The following is a 12,385-nucleotide window of genomic DNA, read 5'->3' on the forward strand; positions in this document are numbered from 1 at the left end:
CTTTTTTAGGTTACTTTGGGTTTTTTACCCGATTCAAATGTCAGTCATGCGATGGAAGTAAGACATGATTGACATTCGGTCAGTTGCTGCTAGTAGTTGGGCTAACTACTACTACTAACTCAAAATGGATGAGAGGAGAGGACGGGCTGCATGGTGTTGTATTTCACTATTCCAGTCTTATTTACACAGCGGCAGCATTTCTCCATCTGTAGATGCATAGACTTTGAATGGAATCCACAAATGAGTCAGAATGGACTTTCCCAGCTGTGCAGAGGTTTGGCATTGTCTGCTGTACTGGTGCAAGGATACTGGAACTGTTTTGGCTTGCAGAGTCCTCCCTGAATTGAAACAACTCGTAACCTCGATTCCTGCACAAAAGGCTTAAAATTCTATCGGTCTCTAGCGTAAAGTGTACCTCTGTTTATGGCACGGTCGTCTCCCCCTCAAATCACCCCATTGTGTCTCTCCTCATCTCTTGTTCCATCACATTTTACACCACCTCCTCCCTGCCTCCCCTGTGTTTTCACTTAAGCTTATTCCCGTATTACCACAAATCCCCCCCACGAGCCACGTGTGGAGAGCAGAGCCTAAATGTCACAAAGAAAACATGATACCAACTTAATAGGTCAGCAGTGTCCAGAGAAAGGTCAGAGTGTTTCTTGGGCTTGGCCAACCTTTGGCTCTGGCTGGATGAGGATGTGTTTGTAGTGACTGAACCAAAGGTAGGGACATTCTTAAAAAGTCTCTCTCCCTGTGTTTCTCCCTCTGTAATGCAGACTTATGTCTCCAGGCTGTTACAGCATCTGTGCTTTGTTAAATATATTACTGTTACGCAAGAATCTGGGGCAAAGAACAACAACACTTGCTAAATATTTTGTTTATTGAAGTTAAAAAGGCATTCAATTGCAGTTATGAATCCTGCTTGAGACGCCGTCACTCTGATTAATCATGAAAACAAAACAGCATTTAAAAGGAAAAATAAACCCAAGGCTGGTCACTTGTTGAGAAATCGCCTTTGGTGTGTACCTGACTAGGTCTGGACCAGGGCCAGAGCCAGGCCAGGAAAGCAGGTCAGCGGGTACTGTTCTGCAGGAGATCTGTTTGGAGTCTGCTCTGTGTGTGTTTTTGTGTTTAGCGCGGTTTAGTCAGTCTCTGATTTACAAACATTTAAGGCCCCGCTGCTGCGCTGTTTCATTTTTCATTTAGTCACAGCCCAAGGCCATGTCCCAGATTGGAGACTGCTACACAACACACCGCTGCACTCTGCACCGCACCGAGCCGCTCCCCTCCTCATCGTCTGGTCTGGTCTGAGGAGATGAGGACCCGCCGGTGACCCCACAGCCTGCAACACACACACTCACATTCTTGCACATTTCTATACGCACGCTCACACACACATAAACCTAAGCACAGAGCAGACATATTTCTGCTCGTGCACACAAACACACACATAAGCGAGAAAACGCAGACAGATATGGAGACAGAACACACACGCAGACAACATGTGGAACAGGCTGTCTAATTCCACTAATACGAAAAAATCTGCAGAGACAGACAGGTATGACACAGCAGCCACTACAGACACAAAGAGAGACATTACACACACTCTGGTAAACAGTTACATGTTTAGTAAGGTTTATCTTTAACACAAAAGTACGCACCCATGCACACAGTTACACACACAAACTGAAACACCTGATAACTAGTCACATGTGTGCTGTACAGTTCCTAATGCACACAAACACACACACACACACACACACACACACACACACACACACACACACACACACACACACGCACACACACGCTACACACAAACATCTATAAACACACACAGATGCATAATCACCATATTTGAACCTACTCACACCAAAACAGAAATATGTACACAAAGAAAATGCACACACACACATACAGTAGATACAAGTGTGTGCACAAAAACACACACCTGCGGTTTCAGGCCAGCACACAGAGAACTCTTTAGTCTTCGAGCTGTCTGTCCCACTTAAAGTGAGCACTGCCTGTGAAGAGGACCTGACAGACAGAGAAAACACACACACACACACACACACACACAGACACACACACTGCGATGAGTACACTGCTGGAGCAGAAGACCTGACTAAGCTGAATTTCCCCCTGCTCCCCTTTCCTATTTTCCATCTGCCTCAGCGTAGGAGAACCTGCGTGAGGAAAAATAATGCCCACCATACACACACCACACTTCACTTTCTCTCCTCTTGCTGTGACACTCCTTTAAACACACACACCCATACATACTGCTAATCCACTCTTTCAATCTGTACAGGTTCGCTCTGCTCGCTATTCACTGATTTCTTTCCATGGAGGCTCACAATATTCTGTCTCCACTCATTCTCCCATTTTCCTTAACTCCAACCTCATCTCTTTTTGGTACCCTATCTCTTCCATCTCTCTTCATCCCTCCCTCCATCCCTTTGTCATTTCTGTGGTGCTGTGTGGTTGACCGACAGCCAGGGAGAGACAAGTGCAGGAGTGCCGGCCAAACTTGCCTGCCTCTCTGCCCAAATTACGTGGGACAGTCCCAATTACCCTGTGGCCAACCAAAGCATTTCCTGGGTTAGCGCTGGTGACGCGTGCCCCCCCACCCCCTCCTCTTTGCTGTGGTTACAGGGGGTGTCATTAGACGCTTGTTTTACTGCAACCCCAAGAACGTGCCTGCCGGCCGCATCCACGCCATGGGAAGTATGGCTGCAACGTTCCAATAACTTCTCCAGGCCTGATGGATGACAAATGGGAGAAGGTTTCGGGGTAACTCTGGAGATTGTAGTAAAATTCCTGCTGGGCAAGAGGGAGATGCAAAGGGAACATTGCAGGGAAAATGAAAAATTCTAGACAAGCTGCTTTGACTTCTGGGAAGCAACTAAGTGTGATAATTAATGTTTTGTGGGACTCAAAACACTGGGATTAAATTAGGAGAGCATTTAGTACAGGTTTTTCCCCTATACTATTATACACTACTATACCCATTTTGAAAATTGGGCAAAACAGATGACAATAAAACACACAGCCAGTACAAAACTGTATGAGATACTAATCATGGAACCGAGAGGAAGGCAGAGGAATGTTTAGGACAGCTTAGACATGAGTAAAAGTTATGTTTTAGGCTTTATGCCACGATCTTTATTTATAAATAATGTGTCTATGGATACAAATGTATATGTGCAGGTCCATGAGTGAGGATGAATGTGACCAACGGTGGAAAAAAAGTAATAACTATTTACTCAAGTGCTGTACATAAGTATAATGTTGATGCGTTTTGCTTGACTATTTCCATTTTATGCATCTTTATACTTCTACTCCACTCCTCCTCCAAGGAAAATATTATTAACATAATATATTAACAGCTCTATTTACTTTTTACTTTCCATATTAATTTCTTTATATTCAAAATATACCTTTAGCTTATAAAATAGGGAATGTTGTTATAGATTTAACAACCAACGGTTTATAAAATAAATCAAATTAGCTCCACTTCAACCAGCATAAAATGCTGCTTACATGTTAACGCATTAGAAATAATAATCCAATAATCGCATATATTTCACAGTACACTTAGAAAGGGCCCATTCATAATGAGGCCTTTTACTTTTGATACAGGAAGTTCATTTTGCTTATAATACTTATATTCATTCATTTAAGTAAAACTTTGAATGCCCAACTTTTACTTGTAATTGAGTATGTTTACAGTTACTGAAGTTAAGGATTTGAATACTTCATCCGCCACAAAAAATTTAAAACATAAATTGTTAAAATCAGAACCAAAACATAGGAGAGGGAGAGAGAAAGAAAGAGGTAGCTCTCACTCATGGAGGAAAGTAAGCAAACAGAGAAGGGAAGGAGTAAGCGACTGACGCACAGAGAAGGATAAGGGTTTTTGGGGGAGGTAGTGGGGGGTGGGGGTTACTGGGTGGATGGGTGGGGTGGGGGGTTGGTGGGTGGATGGGTGGGGTGGGGTGAGGTGGGGTGGGGTAGGCTGGCGAGAGGCAGCGTGACGTAATGGATGAGAGGAGAGAGGGATTAGCTTAGTGACAGAGATGAAGGGATACTCTCTGGTGTCAACCATCCTCCCTCTCACTCCTTCCGTCATTCTTTAGGAGCATCATGGGCCTGTATAGTGTGTGGCAGCTGTGCATGCCAGCTGTGCACAAGTGTACGTGTGTAATCAATTTGTTTGCATACGTTTCAAAGTCTGTTTATGCATGAGTGTATTTTATGTGTTAATATTCCTTCTGTCAATCTGTCAGTATTAATGTGTACCATGTGTCTGTGTACAAAGTGTGGGTTTTATGTATATATATGCAGTGTGTGTGTGTGTGTGTGTGTGTGTGTGTGTGTGTGTGTGTGTGTGTGTGTGTGTGTGTGTGTGTGTGTGTGTGTGTGTGTGTGTGTGTGTGTCTTGCATGTGTGCTGTGTGAGTCTACATGCAATGTGTCTACTTCTAGTTGCGCATCTGGTGCTGCTATGCTGTGCTGCTCAGCCAGCTCTCTAATAGCTCCAATAAGCCTGTGGTTTGCTGCCTCATACACACATGCACCCACACACACACACACACACACACACACACACATACACAGATATGTACACACTGACGCATAAATACACACACATACTTACAAACTTAACACAAACCTTTACACACATGCTCCTCTCGCTGTTATTCTTCTTCCAAGAGAAAGAGGCTGAAAAATGACCATTTATTTACTTTGAGCTCTGGGGCTGCGGCAACATAGTCTGCCAGTACCAGAAAAAAAAGAAAGAGTCAAAGATCGAAACAGAGGAGGGGGTAGGAAGGCAAAAGGTAGGCAAACAACAGAAGAGGACAGAGGGAGGAGTGGTGGACAAATAAGAAAAGAATGAGACAGAAAGAACTACATGTTGAGAGGGAGAAAGTTTGCTGGTGGATGTGGAGTAGCGAGCTGTGGTTTGGTCCGGTGCAGCGTTTGGTTGTGTTACAGTCTGGCTGTGGCTTGTGTGGGTTGGGCTGAAACGAGCAGGGAAACAAACCCGGGCAAGAAAGTAGCTGAATTCACTGCGAGCATTTGAAAACACACGTTACAAGTGCTTCATAAACTTATCTTCTTAGTGATTTTCGTTTGTGCTGAGGTTGTGTAAGTGTCTGATGAGGCGTAATAAGATTCACCTCAAGCATTTCAAATATTTTGAGCTGTATTTATGTTTGTCCAGGTCTGCTGGAGGGAGCATTCTGCCCTGCCCAGCTTGCTCCTGGCTCGACTGTTGGGGCTCCGTTCAGTAGCAGAGTGTCTTTCCAACTAGCAGGGCCACACTGGGTCAAGTTCCAACAAACTGAGAACTTATTTACATGCGGGAGGAAAATACACCTTTTCAAATATGCCTTACAAGTCAATTCTAGCCAGAGAAATATTTCTACACATATAAACAGGACAAATTGTCAGCTCAAGTTTGACGTGATTCCCCTGGATGTGGTGGATTATGCTTAGATTCAAAGCCAGGTTGTTCCAGTTTATCCAACAAAACAGGTCTCTCTTCAACTAGATGTTTATTTGAATCCACTTGGGAAAAGTCAGGTGTTGCCAGTGTACACAGGCCTGATGTGGTTTGGGGAGTTTACCTCGGAGTGCAGACTACAGGTGCTTGTAGGAGTGTGCTGCAGTACTCAGATGATAAGATGCTGAGATGGGAGGAGAGCATGTGTCCCACGACCCCTGAGCAATATGGTCCGAGTCAGCACAGAGATCCAGAGAGCCAGATTGACTGACGAACTGACAGATGAACACACACACACGCAGACTGCCTGTCTACTCTGAAGGCTAAGGTTGCCACAGTTACCTGCTCTCTCTTTCTGTTCCCTCGTCTGCTCTTTTTCATCCCTCTTGCTCCCTCCCTCGTCTTCTGTTAATCTGTTCCAGAGCATTGTGATCACATGGAAAAAAAACATAGCAAGTGCACATATTTCCCCCTTAGTCAAGACTGAAAAAAACACACACAGGGGTGCGGTAGGGTGTAGGAGAGGGAGGGGATTGTATGATGGGGTTAAAAAAAAGCGAAATAAACTGTTTATTCAAAGGCAGCGCTGAGCCCTTTTGTTGTGGTGGGGACCTGTCTTTTATTAGCAGCCTGAAAAGCCTTCAAAGGCTGGAAAGACAGAGGACATGCCAACAGACGAGTGTATACAAGGCAGAGGAGAGAGGAGGGGAGGGGGGGAGGGAGGAGCAGGGGGGGGGGGGGGCATGGGAGAGAAGGGGGGGGTGAAGGGGACAAGGCGAAAAGGTTTAGAGAGAGGCAAAACGAATAGGGTCTGGGGACATGAATGGGTAGAAAGGTCTGTGGGGCGGTGGAGAAGGTGATGGAGGGTTGAGAATTTGAGACCGTGCCACTGGCAGTGAGGACACAAAGCAAAGGCCAGCGCAGAAGGAAAAGGGGGGTTCTGGGACAGTTCCAGATGGACCATAATATGGGGAAACTGTTCAGGCCTGTTCTCATATGTTTGCAGCTTTTTACACTGGCAGGACTTTCACAGAACCTTGTAACTGATTTTGTCAGTGTGTGTGTGTGTGTGTGTGTGTGTGTGTGTATGTGCATGTCTGCTGGGGAGTTTAAGAGGAGAATGATGTTTTATATCAGATCTTGATAGTTTAAAAAAGTTCTGGCAAAGACTATCTGGTGTGTGTGTCCGCGTGTGTGCGTGTCTGTACCTAAATCTGCACACAGTTATGAGTGTGTGTTTGTCAGCGTGCTGTGTGGTAGGTGTTTGTGTGCATAAACTTACACGTGTGAGGGAGATGGATGTATTTGGGGGATAGCTTGGAGAGGCAAAGGAGACATTCTCTCATTGCGTAATTTCATCTCTGTTATCTCTGCTCTCAAAGCAAACTGTCAGTGCTGCCTTCCCACCTCTTTCCCTCTCTCTTTCTCTCTCTCTTTCTCTCAGTCGTTTTGTCTTGAGTCTTCAGGGGCATAGCCTTTTCACTTTCCTCCCCTCTCATCCTGCTTTCCATCTCATCTCCTGAGTATTCAATCTGTTTGTCTACTTTGGAAAAGTGCTGTGAAAGTGATTCGGCCACTATGATCCAACCTTAAGGCACTTTGTGTGTCCGTGTGTCCGTGTGTTTGTGTGTGTGTGTGTGTGTGTGTGTTTGTGTGTGTGCCCTCACTCAAACCATGCTGATGGTATGAACCTTATGTGTGCGTATGCGCATAATGTGTGCAATCTCCTTAAGTATTTTTGCGTTGTGTGTATACATGCACTCATCTGTGCACAGTGACCGCTCTTGAAGCTGAATCAAAGTGCTCTGCTTTCAATGAGAGTCACAATCAGCAAAGTGGCAGCAAGCAATGACATCACTGCAGCTGGGTCCCCAGCTGGAGCACAGAAAGGGCTTTGGCAAGTGAGTGTGTGTGTGTATGTGTGTGTCTGTGTGTGTCTGTGTGTGAGTGAGCGTGTATGGACTATGTGTGTGACAGAGTCATAGACCAGTGTATGCATAGTTTATTTGTATGCATATTTCATGCAATTCGTTAACTCCATGGCAGAACAAAATACAAGCAGGTTCATGCCAGTGTAGAACCTTGCCTTGCAGCGTTTATGCGTATGTGTGTGTGTGTGTGTTTGTGTGTGTGTCTATGGTGGCTGAGAGCATAAGTGAGATTTCCAACCTCAGTCGTCCCCGTCAGTCTCTCTGCACATTCTGTGCCTTGTTTCTATTGGAGCAGACAGTGCTGCGGTGAGAAAAACAACAAGAATTTCATCTGTCATTGATTAAGCCCATTAACGGTGGTGTCTGATGTCTTTTATGCTCATTCCACACACACCGACATGCAGCTGCACTCACAAACACACAAAGTTAGACACACACACCCTGACTCCCCCCACACTGCGCTGCTACCAAGACTACCATACAGTAACGGACACACCATGGAACATCATCAAGATCCACACCATTATGCTGTGTGAGTGTGTATGTGTGTGTGTGTGTGTGTGTGTGTGTGTGTGTGTGTGTGTGTGTGTGTGTGTGTGTGTGTGTGTGTGTGTGTGTGTGTGTTTGTGTTGGGTGTGAATGGATTTTCACACGCTAAGTCATGCAAGCCGGAAAATACTGATCATAAACTTCCAACCAGCATGAGCAACCGACAACCCCACAGAGAGCCAACACACACACTAACACACACACACACCCCATGCAACTGGACGCACAAGCTACTGACGGGGTTTACACACATAGACAAACACACACATTCTAAACTGCTCACATATGAACAGTCCGTGGTTTTCAAACGCACACACGTACAACACAGCCACTGAAAACACACTGCTACTGAGCATACCGCGCAACCAGACACTTCAAACTCACTAAACAAATGTCTGATGTTGTCACTCTGGTATTTACCACTCCACCACTGTCATTTTATAAGCTAGCCTCACGACTTTGAATGTGCAAGCATTGTGATTTTAGCTGCGTGCTGAAAGTACAGCTCACATAATGTGACAGTTATTGGTTGAAAGTGCTACAATTCCACTACGTTGACGCAGAATGAAAACAAAGGTGAAAAACTTCTACTTGAACACCCGATGTGATGATTTACATGTAGTGATTTTCCTTATAGAAGACACAGTGCTCTTGAACGTGATTTCTACACAACCCAAAGTCGGTGTCACTATATGCTGAAAACTCATTTCCGCAGCCTTTCTGCCTCAGATCATCTTAAAGGTCAACTGATTCTGTTGAAGGCCAAACAAATATGGTCTTAGAGTCAAGGTCCACTTACTGGTCCACTTACTCGTTATTTAGTACTGTAAATTTAAACAAATATTTTATTTACAATGCTGGAACATGTTAAGTGTTTGACATTTTCATATTGTGGCAAAAATATTATAATATATATAATATACATAATATAAAAGTTCAAATCTACTTTGATTTTTTTTTATCAATATCAGCATTCAGGAGCTTAATCAAAAAAAAGAAGAAACATTAATTGACACAAGTAACAGTGGAAATGAAACTTAAAGACAAAGGTAGGTAAACATAAAGTCTCTGAACTCTACTGGAGGTATCAGCACCACTCTACCAAAAGACATTTCCCTCATTGCTTTCAATGAGAGTACTGTCTTACATATCAGATCCAAATCCTCCCACAGGTGTTCGATTGAGTTGGGATCTCGTGACTGCGAAGGCCATAGCATATGAGTCACATTATTTTTTTAATGCTATCAGATCCTTCAGTGACCCCCGACTGCCCCCTGTAGAACCATCTGCATTTGTTATGTTTCCGATTCCTCATTTATTCAGTTAACATTGATTTGTCACGTTTTCCTGCAAATGAAAACTGTCCATTACCAGTTTTATAGGAATGCTGAGATGTAGCTTCTCCTTTGCTGTGCCGCATTTGAAAATGTGTGGGAATATTTTTTCAGCTTTGTTCAATACAGAGGAACTTAGATGAAGAAAATTTGTCGTTTTTTATGAGTTTCTCTGTTCTTTTCCATTTTCAGTGTTTTATCCAATATGTAGTTGTTTGGGTATTTATAGTCTCTGAAGTTTCCTTTCACGTCGGTCAGCACAGTTCTCACCAGACCATCAGAGTCCAAAATAGTTCCCCCATAATAAAAATCATTTTCCTCCAAGCAAGCTGAATACAGGCAGTTGAGCTTAAGAGAATCATTGAACCAAATGCTTGTCTGCCAGCTGTCACTACTTGATTCATTCATTTTGTTATTACAGAAGCAAATGGGAGTTTTGACTTGCATGCTATAAAAATAGAGCTTTCAAAGCTGATGAATTTATTGTGACTGGAATTAAATCAGCCAACAATGCAACTGTGAGTTTCAAACCAGTCAAACCCAAAAAATATTATCTATATATAAAATATACTGTGTGCAGATCCCTGACAAGTGCTTGTTTGTCATCCTTTCTGCAATAGAACAGAATAGAATAGTAAAAAACAGCAAAAAGCATACAGCAGCACCGCAGAACAGGAGGGGAGAGTGAAGCCAACAGCAGAGACCTGGGGGAACAGAGCAGTGATGAGGGACGGCTACCAGAGACACCCAGCAACACACGTGGGTGTGCGCAGCAACCCACACACACCAGTGCACATGGGCCATAAAAACACACACATTATTATACACATATATACACAGGCCAGGAAAGATCAAGCGTGCAAACACAAAAACACAGGCCATTCCCTAGTGTACCTGCACACAAAAGTATTCACATGTACAACACACCTGTAATTCACATGCATACATAACTTTGTTGCACTACACTTACACAGACGGAACTCATAGACTCCTGATTATTATTATGAATCCTTTGTTATCTGCACGTCTCCTCTCATCTTTTACTCCGTGCTTCTTTCTCCATCTCTGCCCTTCTTCCTCTTCTTCTTCTATAAAAATCCCAGAGATCCGTCACATTCCATATTCCCATCGCAGAAGACATCCCCGCGGCCCTGCCGCTCTCCAGAAGTCCACAGCTCTGTCCAACACACCAGTTTGACTCCAGAATCCTGTCATGTGCTATAATTTAGCTTTTTCCAGAACGCTTTCCTTTCCCTCTGACTGTCACTTCCCATACATCACTGTCATTCAGCTCATCTGTCGGGGGTCTGGGAAAAGAGCTATGGGTGACTGAGCAGAGGTGTCATCAGATTCCTCTCTGAATGTTTCTTGCTTGTTTCCTATGCTCCTCACACACACACACACACACACACACACACACACACACACACACACACACACACACACACACACACACACATACATACACACTCATACACATACATATTTAACCTAAGTCTGATTGATAAATGGCAGAGGGGAAAAGCAGGTGGGTTTACATGGAGAGAAAGGCTGAAGACAGAAAGGGAGAAAGTGACAGAAGCCAACAGAGAGAGTGTGAGCGAGGGGGGAGAGAGCGTGAGAGAAAGAGACAAAATGAGAAGAAAAGGGAGAATAAAACAACAGGCAAAGTGGGAGAGAAAAGGAGAGGGAGAAAGCCTCCGGAGTGCTTTTTCGCTCCAATGGGACAAAAGGTTACAGCATGACGGGGGTAGGTGTCAGGTGATGTGTGACAAGTCCAAATTAAAGATGACATAATGGCGGGGGCCCGGATGGGGTCCAAACTGGGGGCTGACTGAGACTGAGGGTGGGGGCAGACCAAGGCAACCAAGTCGAGCTGGGCCATGCTGGGCTGGGCAGCAGGGGGCTACCCTGCAGGCTCCTCCATATGGAACGCGTTAGCCTAGCGATTGCTAATGAAATGCAGGCTGACGTCAGACAGACACCCACCAGTTGTTTGGCCGCTTAATTTGTTATAATATTTGTCTTACAAATGAGGATTTTGCCAGGACAGAGGAGGAGTAAGAGGCTACAGCCGCAGATGAACAGAAGGTGGGCAAAGAGTATTACATTAAGAGCCCAGTGTTAAGGTAGCAAATGGGGTGAGCATTTGCATTAGAGACAGAGAAAAGCTAGGGGACTTAGCATATGTGCTAACACAACAAGGGCTGAGGCCTCAGCTGTCTAAGTGGGAGGTATAGTGACCGGAGTACTAGCATGGGTGGGTGCGCTGGAAAGGGAGGGACTGCTTTGAGAGGCTCAGAGTATGTGTTAATTGCATATGGAAGTTTTTTAGCATAAACAAACATTTCTGCATTAGTCACAACAATTTGTTTTAGGAATGCATCATTCAGGCTGCCCCTGCAGCTGCCTGCCTGTTTTATGCATCCTCATTTACACTCTTTCAGTTAGTGTTAGTGTTTTTTTTTTATAATTCTCCCTCTCTTTCTCTCTCCCTCTCTGTCCCTCCTTCAAGCCCATTCACCCAGTTTCCAACATGCAGAGAAGCCTTCCTAAAATAGGCTCAGTGGAGCAAGTTTAAGAATGCTTTTGTTATTCCAAAAGGAGTTTTGCTGTAATTGACCACCACCTGGGCATCTGGCAGAAGTCACAGAGAGCCAGAGAGAAGGGGATGCAGAGGGAGAGAAAGAAGCTGTGGATGGAAAGAATGAAAGAAATGACAAAACAGGGATGAATAAATGGAGACTGAGGAAAGACAAGAGAGGAGGAGAGATTAATGGAAGGGGGGGTGAATGATGGAAAGTTTGTGTGCTATGCCCCTCTCTCTCTCTCTCTCTCTCTCTCTCTCTCTCTGTCTCTCGCTCTCCCACTCTGACATGTCAATTCAAAGGTGCTTTATTGGCATGAGTAATGATGGGAGGTGTTGCCAGGGTAATTACATAGCACATTAAAGGGTTTCATAAACATTACAGTTCCTCCTCTGCCCGGTGGCAAGGCTAAAGGGGCAGTGAGAGGGAAAAAACAGAATGAGAGAAATGGACACAGTGAGAGGGAATGGAA

This window comes from Xiphias gladius, chromosome 23 (genome assembly GCF_016859285.1).
Source record: "Xiphias gladius isolate SHS-SW01 ecotype Sanya breed wild chromosome 23, ASM1685928v1, whole genome shotgun sequence".
In the NCBI taxonomy this organism is placed as follows: domain Eukaryota; kingdom Metazoa; phylum Chordata; class Actinopteri; order Istiophoriformes; family Xiphiidae; genus Xiphias; species Xiphias gladius.